We start from the raw sequence: 18,327 nt of genomic DNA, 5'->3' as shown, positions 1-18,327 counted from the left end.
AACAAACATAGTTTGAATATTGGTTAGGTGTTCAATAGGTCATCTGCTTAGTTTAGGTGTTTAAATGGAATATCTGGACAAGTTTAGGTGTCTGTGTATGTATTTGACCTAGAGAAAAAGCTAAACAACAGCTCCAAATGAAGAATCCTACCGAATTACTCCCATTTTTCCTTTTTAACAAGCAAAACATAAACTTTTTCCTTTTTAATCAACATTCTTTAGTTGCTTGTTATTGTATATTAGCTTTAGGTCATGATCGCTTCCTTTCTTAAAATTTAGAACCCATACAATTTAAATTTTAGTTCCACATCTGATCATATCTTTACGATCGTTACCCTCTTTCTCTACTATAGTATGTCATTTCCAGCCTTTTCCCTTTTTATCTTGGTATTTACTTAAAATTTTGACTAGAGGTTTACTGAATTTAAAAAAAAAAGAATATTTAGTACATACAAATATGAGCTAACTAGTGAATATCATCGCGCTTCACACAATTGTGAAAGAATTATTTAGTGAATGAATTCAGTATATGAGAAAGAAAACACTCGTAACAACATGCATTTGAATTAATGCATTACCTTATTCATCCCGTTGGCATTTGTTAATTCAACATTTGGGTTATTAAGAAAGATTCAAATAACTCATGCATGCATTAGAATAGGGACTTACGAAATTAACTTAATTCGAAGTATAAATGTTCATTTTGTCAAGCCTTTATCAACAACAACAATAACATACAATGGCGGATCCAGGATTAAGCGGGTGCAGTCTATCACCCCTCCTTTTTATCCGAAAGGATTATAAGGGAGTTTTTCTAATTTAAGTGACATTATTCGATATGAGATTGTTTATTTAATTTCAGAGTCGCCACTTGGAATAATTTATGGTATACATCGATTTTTTTTTAAAATCCCAAATCAAGGAAAATTTGACTTTGTTTAAAGTCTGCGAAACCAAAAAAAACTAGATAAGGAATTATGTTAACCCGGGAGAAGGTGTTAGGCATTCCCAGGTTCCGTGGTTCTAGCACGGTCGCTTAGAAATTTGTACTTGGCCTATCCTATCTAATTACTTATTTTAGGACCTATGTTTATTTTTACCTTTTACCGTTATTAATCACTTGATAATCCATATTTAAGAAATTAACCTAAGATGAATTACGCGTACATATACTCAATTCCTAACACTTAGTTTATTTAAGAAAAAGGTTTAGTCAAAGTTGCGCGAACACATACTTTGAATTTATTTGAGAGAAACGTAATCATAATAACAATTCAAAACTTGCCCTAAAGCATTTCTACGAATATTTGATTAAGGCATTTTAATAAAAAAAAAATATTTAACCATGGTTAGCGAACGCATACCTTGGCATCACAACTATGTCATACATAATTGAAATAGTTAATCTAATTTTAAAGTGAACCTAAAATTGTGATTATGTCTCTACGTATTCTACGAGGTGTAAAGGTTCCATACTATATGAGATACTTATTTGAATTAGGTGGGGGGCAACTTACGTATTGGCTGCCAAACAGGCCCGTAGATAAGAGAGTTTGGTCCTTAAGAAGAGTTAACCTATTTACATTGCAGGATGTTGGGCCCAGCAAGCATTTCGGACCAGGTCCATTATTCTTAAAAGGAACTTAAGCCTTACTTTACACAGTTTAGTCTTGTTCAAGCGAATTAAAGCCTTCTTATCTCACCACTGCTTTCCGTTTTATGAAACAAATTGGCCAAAATCAACTAAAGAGGAGTGCAACTATAGAACCATCTCACATGGAATAAGACAGATTATCAGTTTGGGGAAAAACAACTAAATGATGGCTTACTCCTTTTAACCAAGAATGAAAAAAAAGTGAAAGAACTAAGAAAAACAAATCGATAGTAACTTATTCAAACTTCCAGAATAAATGCTAAGAATGGTATAGATGGACAACTGAACTATTTAAATCGATCTAAAGCAAAACAAACTGATTACATTCTAACATTTACAAATCTGGCGAATTATAATATCATTATCAATAATGGTAATAGACATAAATCCTTAAACATATATACATGGATTGTTTATAATTATGACTAAACTGAACAAAACATAATCGATCTTATGCTTAACCTCCCTCTATAGATAACTCCAAATCCACCCTTTAGCCTTAGAGTTCACCAATCTGACCCAACTGGTGGTCAGATCAGCAAGCCATAACCATGCATTCAGTAATAAACCATCTCTTTACATTCCAAACTCAACACAAATCCACATACTTCAACAAACCAACACTACAGTAAAGCCTTTTTGAACTGATACTGAATCTGCATGGTTTAAACAAGGCTGAAACTGTATTCAAATTTAAAACAAAAATTTAACAACTTACACGACATGCTCCAGGTATTGTTAATAGCTATTTAAACTAATATTTAGAGTTAAACAATCTCGGTCACCATCCAATTTATAATCAGCTAGTTTACAACATGGAATATTAACTCAGAAATAAACTCGGAATTACAACATAACCGAGCTAAACATGAGATAATTTCAACAGCTCCCAAGATAACCATAACAGTTCAAGTGACCAAATAGTAGAGCAAAGAATTCTGGCTTTCTTCATTTCAAAACACCAAATAAATAGAAACCACACATAAGTTTAACTAAATCAAGATCTACTAATTAACATACTAAACATAAGAAAATTAGCAAATGGTGATGGAAAATTAGGATTTCATGGAATAATAAAGAAATTGACTAATCCATGCCAAAACAAAACTCAGATTTAAGGTGAGTACCTGATTACAGCAAGATAGACAAAAATAGAAAATAAATATCTGGCTTTGGAGAAGAAGTAAAACACTACAAGTAGTTAAAAACAGCAACAACAGCCAGAAAGAACCAGAAACCCACAATCAAACTCGAATTCCTAGCATAAATGGAGTAAACCAGTAGGAAAATGGAGAAAAGGAAAGATAGCCTTGAGAATTTTTTTCCTGTTTCTATATCTGATATGGAAAAAAAAGCTCGAGAGAGAATAAAAATCAGTATTCAGGGATGCATTTTAGAGTAAGTATGCTGATGATAATGTGTATGTGTGAGTGAGTGTGAGGTCCTTTATATAGAGTGTAGGAATGCAAAAGGATATGAATGAGAGAGGGTCTTATAGAGAATATTCCAACATGGATTTCAGAGATGTCAGCTGTAAAAAGGGATAAGAAAGCATCTTTTTAACAGATTTTAGTACATCTATCCTTTTATCCAATTTTCAGCATCTTTTTAACACTAAAAATGGACAGTTGTCTAATACTAAAAGCTTCTGATATTTTATCTGAAATTTCTTCATTTCTTAACTGCCCAATTGACCCCTTTAAGTTCTTGCTATTACCCTTTTCACCCATACAGTTTCCAAATGTGTGTTCAAAACATTACTAAGCAACTAATTGAGGCAGGAAACATTGTAAACAAACCAAACAGAAATGATTCATTAATTAAACCTAAGTAAATTACTGAGCTAACTAAGGTTGATTAAGCTAAACAAAATATGGTTAAACTAACTAACAATGCGGCTAACTAGATAATCATAAAAATAATTTAAAAACTAATCCCATTTTTAATTAAACACGCAGTAATGAAGAACAAAACAAACAAAAACAAAGATAAAACCAAAACCTAAGTGATAACATAAAAAAATAAAAAACGGAGATAACGGGAAAAGAGAAAGATACTGATTTTTGCTGGAAGCTGAATCGACGAGCGATGAAAGCATCGAGGTTTGGCCGGTCGGTGTTGACTGGGTTGGAATCGGGCGAGCTTCGAAATAGACCAAAAATGACTCTAATCAATCGTTCTCGCTGAAAACAATCAACTAGCGTAGGTTTTGATCAAATCGAGTCTCGAAAACTCAAAAAAAAATCAAAAAAGGTGAAAAAGTTAGGGTTTCTGTTTTTTAGATTTGAATTTAGAGGAATTCGGTGGGGTTTTGGGAAAAATTGATGGTGGATTGATGACGAGGGTGAGGTGAGGAGTATGAAGTAGTGATTTGGTTGGGTTTGGGAGTGGTCCGCCGTCGTGAGGCGATTTTCGGACGGCGGAGAATGGTGGAGAAAGGCTGAGGAATCCTAGGCGGCTAGGGTTTAGTTAGGGTGAGAGAGATAAGGGAATGAAAGAGTCTCTAAGGGTTTGGGGGCGTTCAGACCTATTTAAGGGATGTGGGGGTTAGTTTAGGGTCGTTGGATTAGATTAGATAAAGGGATAGAATTGAATGGGGCGAAATGGTGGCGTTTTGGGTTAGTATTGGAGCTGGACCGGGTGAAGGATTTGGGCTTGGGCAGATTTGCCCAATTTGGGCCTCTGAGATGTTTGGCCCAACACAATTAAAGCCTAGTTTTTCCTTTCCTTGTTTTTTCTTTCTTTTTCTCTTCTTGATTTTAAATCCTACTTAATTAAAATAAAATCTTAAACTAAATCCTAACTTAAATCTAATTTGTAAAATTAATCTACACTTTAATAATTAATTATATTGAAACTATTGAAACAAAATTAAGAATTTAAGATTAAAAGCTAAAATATATAATGACCATTTTTATGTATATTTTTTAATAATGCAACTAACCCCTGTAAGTAAATCCTAAATACAATTAAGATTTAAAAAATGCCATGTAATGATAATTTGGATATTTTTTATGATTTTAAAATATTAAAAAAATGCATAAAAATACAACTAAATGCAAACAATTAATTAACAAAGATTCCTAAAAATTAAAATAATTAGAGAAATCCTATTTTGTGAATTATGTAGGAATATTTTAGCCGGGCAAAAATCACGTGCTCACAGCTGCCCCTCTTTACTCGGAAACACGAAGGATTTTCGGGTAAAGATAAAATGAGCAACTAAGAGCGATTTTTGCCCGTTTGGATACTCCATGGGAATCGTTTGAAAAAGTTTGACCGAACCTTACTCGGAGGTTGCCTACATATCCTTAACTATAAAGGAAACAGGTCAGTGTAGTTCTGGAATTTTGGTAGCTGGGACTACTGAATAACTGTGATTTTACTGATGTTGTTGTTGTTACTGCTTGCTGAGATCCTTATTACACCAAAATTAAAATGAAAAACTAAACTAACTAAGCCTATCAGCTACGAGTTACAAGATTCCTATCTATAAATCTTCTGAAGCTTGATTTTGAGTCTTGACTGGTTCTTCATGCAGACTCTGATCTAAATCTTGATGCTTGTTAGCTACAAGTGCTGATTCATTCTTCTTCAGCTTTTCCAGATCAAGGCGGGACATGCAAAGCTTGTGACTTCAATCATGTCTTGAGTAGTCCACATCTTTTCACCTTCTGTGATTTTCTTTTTCTTCTTTTCTTTTATTCTGAATTGAAACTTCTTCTTTTTTTCGTCTCGAACCTAGTGCTTTAAGGTATAACCTATTTAGAAATCAAAACAAACGAAACAAACAAAATTTTCTACCCCAATTTTCACTAGGAAAATTTCGTGAGTGATTTGTAACCAAAACTCTGTACTATCTCATTATTGAAAGCAATAAAAATCATGATTGTGTATCCTTGGGAAATAGATATTAGGGAGTGGGGACCCTATGTCTAAAGGTAAAATCAATTAGGGACTAGAAACTCTAGGTCGGAAAAATCACCAGGTTATGCTGGTATCAACTAGGGAAGGGCAATCCTATGTTGGAAAGTCGTCAAGTTATAATGACATCGACTAGGGAGTGAGACCCTATATTGGAAAGATCTTCGGGTTATACTGATATCAACTAGGGAGTGGGGCCCTATGTTGGAAAAATCATCAGGTTATGCTGGCATCAACTAGAAAGTGGGACCCTATGTTGGAAAAGTCATCAGGTTATGCTGGCATCAACTAGGGAGTGGGAACCTATGTTGGAAAAGACGCGGTTGGGGACTAGAGACCGTAGTTTTGAATTATTTTCAACCTTATTTCTTCTTTTCTTCCTTTATTTTTTTAGATGATAAGTGAATGTGGGAAAGAATTTTGGAGAAGACTTTCCTTTTGAAGCTGTTGTTGCAAGGCTGTTTCCAGCCTTTGCGCAGTTTTCCTTATGTTGAAAAGGTCATCAGGTTATGCTGGCATCAACTAGGGAGTGGGACCCTTTTCATCAGGTTATGCTGGCATTAACTAGGGAGTGAGACCCTATGTTAGAAAAGTTGTAGTTAGGGATTGGTGACCCTATACTACCATGGCTTTGAACTTTTCTTCTTTTCTTTCTTTGCATTCCACTTTTCATCATTTTTATTTAAGAGAATGAGTAAAGAATTTGGAGGAGACTTCCCTTTGGGTTGACTATTGTTGCAGAACCATTTTAGTCTCTGCATGGTTTACTTTTTTGTTGCACCTATTTCTTGCAAGGTTGCTTTGAATTACACCTGTCTTCCTTGTTTTTCAAACAAAGAATAATTTATCAGTTTGAAATAGTGGTTAGTTTTGTGGCCTTGAGCATTTCAATCACTTGATCTTTGCCCGACTTCTTAAATAAAAATCTCCATTGCTTGCTTTCTTTCTGGGAATTGGTTTCATTCCTAAACCTAGGGATCTTGACTTTTCCAAAACTTTAACATGATGGTTAACCTTGTGGGACTTAACCTTTTTTCACTTTATTTTGCCTTTATGGGTATTTTACTTTGATTTCCTTTCTTTTTAGGAGTTTCTGACTCCAAAGCATCGGCCATCATGGCTAGTCGAGGTCAACTCGATGCACCTGCTGAGGCTGGGTGTTTCCTTGAATATTAGCTTTCGTCAAACAAAACCCTGTAAATCAATCTTGCCATCATTTCTTTGTCTTAATTTCGGAACATAATTAGATCGAAAGGCATTCAAAGAAAAATAAATAATGGAAAGGATAATGAATTTAAAGTAGAGGCATCCCTTTCGGGGAAAGGAAAGAAGGACTTATCTGGAGTATATGCAGACTTCAATGAACATGACATTCCTCTTGGACTGGATACCCGGTCGTGCGAACCGTCCAACTCTCATAAACTCATCATAACTCATACTTCAAAACTGAGAAACCTTCCCAGGATTCTGTCGATACCGATGGCTGTGAAGATCCCCTTTTCGATCAGTGGTGCCCTTTGCGGGTTTTCACCAACTGGCCTCTCTAATTTATCTTCTCACCATCTCCTGATAGTACTCTTTGTGACTTTTCACTACCGAGACTCTCTCATTTCAATTTCTCTACTTACCATTGCCCTATGGTGCCTGTGTGGGTTTTCACCAATAAGATTCTCTCATTTTATTTCTCTCATTTGATTGTATTAGATCCAAGTAACCATATCCTCCAATTTTGGACATCTTTACCGATTGATCGTAAGGACTTGAACGGGATTTAAGGTAAAAAGAATTTGGATTGAATTACAACTTTGGAACTTTTCAGGTAAAAATATTGCCAAATCATTGAAACTTCTGTCCCAGTTTCAACTTTGGGGAAATGTGAATTTTTGTTTTGGTGTGACTGAACCCCAGAGAGAGGTTGTCTACGTATCTTTTTTGAATGAAGTCAAATGTAGTTCAAGAAAAACTTTTGTTTTTGTTTTTTCTTTTGTTTTGTTTTTCTTTTTTTTTAAAACTTCTTAGTTCCAAAGAGGGTAATCAAAGAAGAGTAACTGGCTCAAAAGGTTTGCAAAGGGTTGAAAGTGTTTGGGTAGAGAGAATGAAAGTTGTCGTCATCCCAATCGGAGAGTATTAAGATTGCGTAAAAGGTTAAACAAAATACCTTTTGATTGCATCAACATTAACAGCTGTTTCAGGATTATTTCCTGCTATGTCTCCCAAATATAGTGCTCCTTTCGGCAATAGTTTTCTTACAATGTACGAACCTTTCCAATTTGAAGCAAATTTTCCTTTTGCTTCCTCATAATGCAGCACAATACATCTCAGAACGAGTTTCCCCACTTCAAAGTTTCTAGGCTGCACTTTCTTATTGTAGGCACGGGCCATTCTTTGTTGATACAACTGCCCGCGGCAAACTGCGGCCATCCGCTTTTCATCAATCATGGATAATTTTTCTAAATGGGTCTTGACCAATTCATCATCCTCAATATCAGCTTCAACAATGATTCGAAGAGAGGAAATCTCAACTTCTGCAGGTATTACGGCTTCAGTGCCATAAACCAATAAATAGGGTGTTGCCCCAACTGATGTGCGCACGGTTGTGCGGTATCCCAATAATGCAAAAGGCAACTTCTTATGCATTGTCTAGAACTTTGGATCATTTTCCTGAGGATCTTCTTGAAATTCTTGTTTGTCGCTTTAACAACACCATTAGCTTTGGGTCGATAGGGGGTAGAGTTACGATGCGTGATCTTAAATTGTTCGCATACCTCCCTCATCAAATGGCTATTCAAATTTGCAGCATTGTTTGTAATGATAGTTTTAAGAATACTAGAATGACAAATAATGTTGGAATGCACGAAGTCCACCACTGCTTTCTTGGTGATGGATTTGAAAGTGACTGTTTCAACCCATTTTGTGAAATAATCAATGGCAACCAGGATGAATCTGTGCCCGTTTGAAGCTTTTGGTTTGATCGGCCTAATGAAATCCATACCCTAAGCAACGAATGGCCAAGGTGCTGACATAAGATGCAACTATGAAGGCAGTGCATGAATCAGGTCGCCATGTATCTGACACTGATGGCACTTTCGGACAAAACTGAAGTAATCCTTTTCCATGGTCATCCAGTAATAACTTGCCCGAAGGATTTTCTTTGCGAGGACGCATCTGTTCATGTGGGGCCTACATACTCCCGAATGCACTTTGTTCATGATCTTTCCACCCTCTTGGGCATCCACGCACCTTACAAGATTCAAATCTAGAGTTCTTTTGTACAAGACCTCTCCACTCAAGAAAAAACTGCTGGCGAGCCTTCTAATGGTTCTCTTTTGTTCTCCGCTGGCTTGCTCGGGATATTTCTTTATTTTCAAAAATCTTTTGATATCATGGTACCATGCCTGAACATCTGGTTCTATTTCAAGTGCATTTCAATAACCATGTCTTTCTCGAATTTGGATTTCCAGTGGGTCAATGTGGACATTGCCCGGATATGGCAGCATTGAGGCCAAAGTAGCTAGTGCATCAGCTAACTCATTGTGGAATCGAGGAATATACCTGAACTTAACGGACTTGAACCGTTTGCTAAGAGCTTCTACATATTGCCTGTATGGGATAAGCTTGATATCTAAGGTTTCCCATTCACCTTAAACTTGCTGAATAATCAAGTTGGAATCTCCCATGATTAATAATTCCTCTATATCCAGATCAATTGCCATGGTAATGCCCATAATGCAAGCTCCATACTCGATAGTGTTGTTCGTACAAACAAACTGAAGCCGGACTGTGGCCGTCGGCAAAATGAAAATTGCCCCAATCCCAACACCTTTTGCATTTACAGCTCCGTCAAAGAACATTTTCCAAGCCTTGGTGTCTTCTGGAATTACTTCAACCGAATTTACTTCTTCATCCGAAAAGTAAGTACTCAAGGGTTGATATTCATCATCAACAGGATTCTCAGCTAGGTGATCCGCCAAGGCTTAAGCTTTCATAGCCGTGCGGGTGACATAGACAATGTCAAACTCACTGAGCAGGATTTTTCACTTTGCTAACCTTCCCGTGGGCATTGGTTTTTGGTATATGTACTTCAGAGGATCCATTATAGTTATAATATATGTGGTGTAGGCCAACAGGTAATGCCTAAGCTTTTGGGCGACCCAAGTTAGGGAGCAACAAGTTCTTTCCAACAAAGTGTACTTAGCTGCATAACTAGTGAACTTCTTGCTCAAATAGTATATGGCTTGCTCTCTCTTCCCGGTCACATCATATTGCCTCAAGACACAGCCAAAAGAATTTTCCTGGACTATAAGGTACAAGAACAAAGGTCTCCCAGGCTCGGGTGGGACCATCACTGGCAGATTCGACAGATATTCTTTGATTTTATCGAAAGCTTCTTGACACTCATTTGTCCATCTGATTGCCGCATCTTTCTTTAACAACTTAAATATGGGCTCTCATGTGGTAGTGAGTTGAGCAATTAACATGCTGATATAATTCAATCTTCGCAGCAGACTCATGACCTCTTTTTTGGTTCTCGGAGGTGGCAAATCCCGAATAGACTTTATCTTTGTTGGATCTAGCTCGATGCCCCTCCTGCTAACTATAAACCCCAGAAGTTTCCCAGATGGAACTCCGACTGCACATTTAGTTGTATTCAACTTCAAGTCATACTTGCGCAGATGCTCAAAGAACTTTCTCAAATCCCGTACATAGTCGTCCTGCGTTCTAGATTTAATGATCACATCATCCACATACACCTCAATTTCCTGGTGCATCATGCCATGAAATATGGCAGTCATAGCTCTCATATAAGTTACCTCGGCGTTCTTTAAACCAAATGGCATGACCCTATAACAGTAAGTGCCCCAGGGTGTGGTGAAAGCCGTCTTTTTTACGTCTTCTTCATCCATCAGAACCTGGTGATACCCAGCATAACAATCCACGAAAGACTGTATCTCATGTTTGGCATAGTTGTCAACAAGAATGTGGATGTTTGGTAATGGAAAGTTGTCCTTGGGGCTTGCTTTGTTCAAATCCTGATAATCAACACACACTCGGGTTTTTCCATCTTTTTTCGGAACTGGGACCACATTAGCCAACCATGTGGTGTATCAGACCACTCGGATCACACCAACTTTCAACTGTTTGATGACTTCTTCTTTGATCTTATCACTGATTTTGTTTTAAACTTTCTCTGCTTTTGTTGGATAGGTGGATAACCAAGATAAGTTGGCAATTTGTGCACTACCAAATCTAAACTCAATCCTGACATATCATCATAGGACCAGGCAAACACGTCTTTAAATTCAAACAAAAGTTAGATCAATACATCTTTAGTTCTTTCATCAGTGTGAATGCTTATCATGGTTTCCTATACCTCTTCTGGACTACCCAAGTTAACCGGTTCGGTTTCATTTAAGTTTGGCTTAGAGCTTATTCTCAAATCGTTCTAGTTCTAGATTCATTTCCCTAAAAGCCTCAACTTCATCATATTCTGGTTCTTGATTCATTATTTCACAGCTAGATAGCGTGTTAGGATATGGGCATGAAGTCCACAAGCATGTCATGTTATTTAAGTCCGCATTATTATAACTAAAAAGAGAAAGATAAGAATAACAAAAATAGAAAGAATAATAGAAAGAGATTCATAGACGATGAAATATTGATTTCATTTCATTGAATTTGAAGATAAAAGGGTTTACATCGGAATTTAAAATACAACAATCTAAAAACATTCGAGTTACACCATGAAATGACACGGGATGCAGAAAAGATCGCAAGACTGAACTACCAAGATACCCGTATGACAAGGAATGGATTAGCCTTCCAATTTTGAAGTTTAGCACTTGGCCGCATGTATTGAACCTCAGTAGTGCTTGAGCCTTCGCCTGGTTGGACCATGTGAACCTTATACATCATTTGCCTCATTGCCTCGCAGATGTCCTCAATTTCATCGGTCGTGAAGGGCTCTTCTTCCTCTTCTAAATACCTTGGCTTAACAAACATCTTGGCGAGGTACGAGAGTGGCTGAGGCAGGGCCCACCAATCTTTCTTGCATTCATTGGCCCACTTTACATCGGCCTTGGTGGCCTGAAAACCTATGCCAAAGAACTTCTAGTTGACAGTCAAAGTGACGGGTTTTGTAATGCCCTATAAGGATACCCTGAGCCTTTTCCCGGGCTTGTACCCATGTTTGATAATTTCACTAGCAACCATGATTGATATGTTCGATAAGAATGGTTGAGGACATGGTTGGTTCCTTCCTCACACTAGTCTGCGACCACGATTTCAAAAGCTTGGTAGATGATGTGTTCACTACCCTCTCTAGCCTCCAAGCATGGGGCTAACGGGTCCCTGTAGATTGATTGTTCATCTTCTCTGTGGACCACTATTTTTTGGTTTTCATGTTCGAGCTTGACAATTTGGTGGAGAGTAGAGGGCACGGCTCCCGCGACATGGATCCATGGTCTTCCCAAGAGAAAGTTACAATAAGTGTCCATGTCAAGAACTTGGAATGTTACTTCAAAATCTACAGGGCGAATGGTTAGGACCAGGTCAATTTCCCCTATCATATCCCGCTTGACATCGTCGAAAGCACGTACGCAAACATTGTTGGGTCTAATCCTTTCAGTCCCAATTTCCATCCTTTGTAATGTTGATACATGGAAAATGTCAACTCCAGATCCACCATCTAACATAACCCTTTTCACGTAATATCCTTCACACTTGATAGTCAAATGAAGGGTTTTGTTGTGGGCAGCTCCTTCTGGAGGCAAGTCATTTCGGCTGAAGTAGATTCGATGACTTTAAAAAATTGCTCTGCCATTCTTTCCAACTGTTCAACCGTGGTTTCAACCGGCACATACGCCTCATTCAGTGTGTTTAGAAGCACTTTCTGATGTTCATTTAAGCTCATTAGCAAAGACAAAAGTGAAACTTGGGAAGGAGTCTTTCTAAGTTGGTCAATTACATCATACTCCGAGGTTCTCATATTCCGAAAAAATTCCTCTGCTTCTTCTGCACTAACTTCTTGAGTGGAAACTGTTTCTGCTTTGTTTTGTTCAATTCTTCTGGGTTATGATACTTCCTAGATTGGTTCGTTTCATTTATTTCTCCCATAACTTCCTTTACTTTGTATGTGACCACTGTCTTATTGTAGTTCCAAGGGACAACAATGGGGTCTCTCATGGGATTCTGCGGTGCACAACTGATGACCAAAGGTTCATCCAAACCAGGTAGAATTATTGGCCTCCGCATCACATAAGTCCCTTTTGGTACATATATCCTTGGCATAGTCAGTGTGGCTTTCTTCTGTTCAAATCTTTTAGGAGGTTTTAACATGAGTTGTCCCTTCCTGGGGGTTCTTGGGACGTAGAGAATGACATCTTCAGCTGGTGCTGCCCCTATCTTTGTTTCTGCCACATTTTCTGCATTTTGGGGAGTGGAATTTATCTTCTTTTCATTTCTAACCTGTTTTGCCATTGTTTTAGGTTTCTTTTCTGCATCGGTGATGGCAATAATAGCTTTTAGTTCAGGGTAAAACTCTTTATCCTCATAAATCATCCCGATGACCGGCCCGTTATTGTGGGCCGGTAATGGGTTTTTGGTTACATTGGGGACTTCTTCGTCCCTTAGCACTACCCGCTTCTGTTCGATCAAGTTCTCGACTGCTCTTTTAAGGGTCCAATAATCTTCGGTGTCATACCCTTCCGCCCCAGAATGATAAGCACACCTGGTACCTGGATTGTATGATGGAGATTCTGGTTCTATCTGTTTGGAGGTACAAGATGCAACAGGCCCATTTGGACTAATTTTGGGAAGAGGCTGAAATATGACTCACCAATAGGTGTGAAGTCAGCTTTTCTGGGTGGTTCACGAAGACAGGTGTTGTATTGGTAATTATTCTGTGGTGGACGTAGATTATATGAGGCTTGGTGAGGAGGGTTGTTTCTTGGAGGTGGAGCTATGTTTTGACTGTAATGTTGTTGTGGCCGAGTGTATGGCTAGGCATTCATTAATGCATAAAAATGAGGGGCCATAGCATATGTTGCATCCTGGTGGGGGTAATAATGATGCGGGGCCCTAGAAGTGGAACCAAAATAACCCCGGGGTTGACGAGAGTTTCTCAAACTTGAAGCTATCATGGCTCATTCTTCTTTCTTCTTTCGGTTTGCTAAACCTCCTGAGCCACTCTGGATGGCTTGGGAAGTGGAACTTATAGCTGATTGACTCATGATGCAGCCTGTTTTTAGGTCATTTTCTACTATTTCTCCAATCTTTATGGCAGACATCATGCTTTGGAAATAATTGGCTTATTGGGCATGTAAGAAGACACTAACCATCTCGGCCTTATCCATTGGGGTTTTTACCCAGGTCGTTTGTTCACGCCAAATGATAGCGTATTCTCGGAAGCTTTCTTTTTGAGGTTGGACAAAGAATTCCGAAGCTATGTCCACATTGTATTGGAACTGCCTTACAAAATCCCAGGCCAGGTCATCCTATATGTGCCAATGGGAGATGTCTTGGTCCATATACCACTCCAAAGCAATTCCGGTCAAACTCTCTCCAAAGTAGGCCATCAGAAGTTCTTCCTTTCCACCTACCCCCCTCAATTGATTGTAATATCTTTTCAAATGGGCGATTGGGTCTCCATGCCCGTCGTATTTCTTGAATTTTGGAGTTTTAAAGACAATGGGCAAATGCACGTGAGGGAACATGCATAAATCAGCATATGACACGCTTTTCTGGCCACTCAGGCCCTGCATATTATTGAGGTTTTGTTCAATGCTTTTCATTTTTCATGCCATCTCTTCTTGTTCAGGATTCTTCATGGCTCTCTCATGTTCTATGGGATACTAATATTGTTGGTGGGGAGGATAAGAGTTTGGAGTAATATGAAAAGTGTCCAATTGGAATTGGGGTGCTTAGAAAGTGAAAGTTGATGGTTCGAAGCTTTGTCGAGGCAGTGTTGGTTGTGCTACAGTAGAGACTATTGGTGCAGTAAACACTGTAGAAGATACTACCAAAAATGGTGCCTGGGGGTGAACATCAGAAGGCATACCAGTGAAATTAGCCGACATGGTGGGGTACCCAAATGGAATGAATGGGTTGGTCATGAAGAATAGGGACGTTGGTAGTTCCACTTGACCTTGGAAGTAATTCAGGGAACCCGGGGATGGCACTGGGTGGTTCTTTTCCATTAGACCAAGCGTCCCAAATCTCCATTATGCGGCAATGCAATACTCTATTTTCTTCAGCAGTTGCTGATTCCGACACTGGGATAACTGACACCGGGCTATCCTCGGAGGGATTAATGATTGGTAGGTGAGTTTCTGATGTCATGGCAATACTTCCTTTAGATCTCGTGAAATAAGGGTGTGAAGCCAGGTTACCACAAAACCAACCACCTAAAAAGTAGAACCCGTCCTAAAGCAGACACAACAAACCAGTTAGTTTGAGACATTTAACACATAGGGAATCGTACATTGGGGAATGCAATGCACCTAAACAGTTAAAGATTTTTCTAAATGCTTTTGCAACGGCTGTGTGTTTTATCCCGAATTTGCTATTTCTTTTATCAACTTGCAAATCCTGAATCTTTTCTTTCTTTGTGCTCTTTTATTTTCTTCACTCTTACTTTCTTTTTATCCGATTCTTTTTTTTCTTTCTCTCCCTTTTTGATTTATTACTTAGGTTGTCTATAGCTATGATCGAGTCCGATGAGGATTGCCTACATATCATGATGCCGCATGAATCAGATCATTATGTAGTTCAGGAAATAAATGCAAAAAGAAAAGAAAATTTTGGGATTTTCAATTTTCATTAAACAAAAATCTTTTTGGTTTTTCTATTACAATGACTCAAAGGACTAACGACTATTAAAGGAAACATACAGACTCGAAATCAAAAATAACAACACATCTTGAAAAATAAAGTATAGACTCAAAATTGAAGGCTCAAAAGTACATAAGAGCTTCTACTGGTACTCTAGGAGCCAGTGGGACATTATCCGGTCTTTGTGCGGGCCTTTGTTCAATATCTTCTTGGAGACAGTCTAAATAATCCATTACCTGGCGAACGAAGGTCATCATAGTAGCGACGAACATAGACCTAGTCATGTCCTCACATTTGTGACATTTCGTCACGACATAATCAACTATCTCCTTGATCCTTATTCTGATAATTCCTTTTTCTTAAAGCAGACGCCCGATTTGTTGTGCCCGAGCTTCCAACACTTGTGCGTCAGTGTTGTTTTGGTTATGTAGTTGTTTCACGCTTTTTTCTAGTTGGAAAATTAAAGCGTAGCAATGCTCTTTTTGTGCCTTAAAACTGGACCATTTCATTTTCAAGGGAAAACAACTTTTTCTTTAGAACCATTACCTCTTTGTCATATTTCTGCTTCAACTGGTAGGCTAATTTGGCCAACTTTGTTTGAGCGTTTAGCAAATATTTTTCGGCCTTTATCAAGTCATCCACATATACCTTCATTCTCAGGTTGTTGATGAGTTTTCCATCATTCTCACTCCTGACAGGCATTTTGGCGGCTATCCTCATGTCCCGGAGTTGGGCTCGGAGTGCCTCGTTCTCTCGGGTCAATTTTCTCTTTTCACCTTTGACCACATGCACATGTAAATCATTGTCAAATGCGAGGTTCCTCAACTTTTCCTCTAAGGCATGGATGGTGGCTTTATACTCCTTTTCCTTTTCTCCCCTGGCTAACCGCTCTTGGATTTTTTCATCAAAAGCTTGGATATGAGGCCTTTTGGCGAGCCTCTCAGACTCGGGCTCTGGCTCCTCATTAATGTAGTTTCTTCTTTAAAACCATGTGGCATAGCCTGGATCTACTTCACCTTTTGCAAGATCAGACACTTGGGTATCCTCTTTCAAGTATCGATAACCATCCTAGATTTGTTGGACTAATGCCTCGGGAATTGGGGCTTCGAGGTGTAGTTCAATAACTTGGACACTCAGGTCTTCATCATGAGGCACTACTTGATATCTTCCCAACTGCCTTAGGACCCTCTGTAGTATCTCGCCCCTTTTTTCCTCGCGGAGTCTGGGTTTTGACATTTGGGACAACTCCTTTTCTTTTGGAATTGGGTAAGAGATTTGAAGAGTCGCCACCTAACAGATTAAGGTGCGTTAGGGCACCTAGAACAAATAACTCATGAAACCAGTTTACATCACCAGAGATCGGGTAAGGGCTCAAAATTACCTTGAGGGGAAGGTTTTAGACATCCCTCGAGGTTCACAACGGCGGGTCCCAGCCAAACTCAATTAAGCGAATTAGTCTTAAAGGAAAGTAAAACAAATCGATAACAAGAATTAAAGGGGTCCTACATTTTTTAGCTTATAGGATCATTTCCATGCAATACTTGGTAACTTTCCCCAAATTGGGGTGTTACGCATAACATTAGCGCACAGGTCATCATCTCTTTTACTACCCCATTACTATCTTTCAGTTGTTACCTAAGCGTTCTAGTAGCTTCTAATACGTACCTTATGTGTACACTACCCGTCCCTTACCTATAGTCCTGGAGGTGTTTAGGACTTCTATTTTGGATGGATTTAGACTCACCTACGTTGCTTAAAAATGAAAAAACTAAGCGACAAACAAAATTCAGATAGGACTATCATGTAAGGAGCAAATAAGGGGGCTCATGTTAACCTCCACAAATAGCCAACCAATGCACGCAATTCAAACAAACAAAGTTTTTTAGTTTAGGATCCTATAGACAAGATATCTAGATGAGCATGAATAGAATATACAATATTTTTATTAAAGCGAGCAGCAGTACCTATCAGTTTGCCTACTTTTTTTTGATAATATTCTGAATCTGGGCATGTTTCAAGCAGCAAGAAATCACAGTTTTTAGACCCAGAATTCTCAATTACCCTACAGGCTTGCCTAAACGAGGACTAGAGCAGAATCCTATAAGCATGTTATCTAAAACTGTTAATTAACGACTACAGTTTGTAAACCAGTTACTGATTTTAACAAACATGTTTTTATCTCTTTAGATCCTATAGACATGCTTTCTGATTTACAGAATCAGTTAGCTCCTATAAACATGATTTCCAGGTGTTGGGACCGATTTACTTATTCCCTATAGTCATGATACCTAAATTGCAAAAACTGATTTTTATATCCTTTATAAGCATGATGTCTAAATTGCAGAAACTGATTGTTAGTGTTATTTCCTATAGACATGATATCTAAGTGCATAACTAATTTTTATATCTCTTATAGGCATGATATCTATCAGTTTAAATCCTACAGATATGATTTCTAAGTTTTGAAACTGATTTCTTTTATTCCTATATGCATGGCATCTATTAATCATATGCGGGCAGATTTTTAAGCATATTGTCAGAAAAAAATATTATTCAAACAAATAGGATCTTATAGACATGGTTACTAATGCATGTAAAATGTGCATGGATCATATGGAGATGATTTCTAATGCAAAGAATCTATTAACAGGATCTAGCATGCGAGTGAAGTACAGAATAAAACAATCAAAAAGTCCTATAAGCAGTATCTCTAGTATGCCAAAAATGTGAAAATACAGAGTCACAAACAACCAGAAAAATCCTATAGGCAGGATCTCTAAATAAGTATGGCATTCGCATGATTCCATCAACATAGTTAACCCATATAGGCAAGATTTCTACCCAGTTTTATACAAAGATATAAAAAAACAGCTTTTACTAATAAACCCTAGATCTGTTTATTACAGAGATTATTATAGCCC

At 38.1% G+C, this 18,327-nt stretch overlaps 1 long non-coding RNA gene across 1 annotated transcript; it reads right to left on the bottom strand.

Moving 5' to 3' along the window:
* Positions 1 to 1,995: 1,995 nt before the first annotated feature.
* Positions 1,996 to 4,159, bottom strand: LOC107763863 (uncharacterized). The gene is made up of 2 exons (XR_001643123.2): positions 3,712 to 4,159; positions 1,996 to 2,310 (listed from the first exon to the last, which is right to left on the bottom strand). It is a non-coding gene; the product is annotated as an uncharacterized LOC107763863 (long non-coding RNA).
* Positions 4,160 to 18,327: the final 14,168 nt, after the last annotated feature.

Source organism: Nicotiana tabacum, chromosome 20 (genome assembly GCF_000715075.1).
Source record: "Nicotiana tabacum cultivar K326 chromosome 20, ASM71507v2, whole genome shotgun sequence".
NCBI lineage: Eukaryota > Viridiplantae > Streptophyta > Magnoliopsida > Solanales > Solanaceae > Nicotiana > Nicotiana tabacum.
This window is presented reverse-complemented; position numbering and strand designations above follow the sequence as displayed.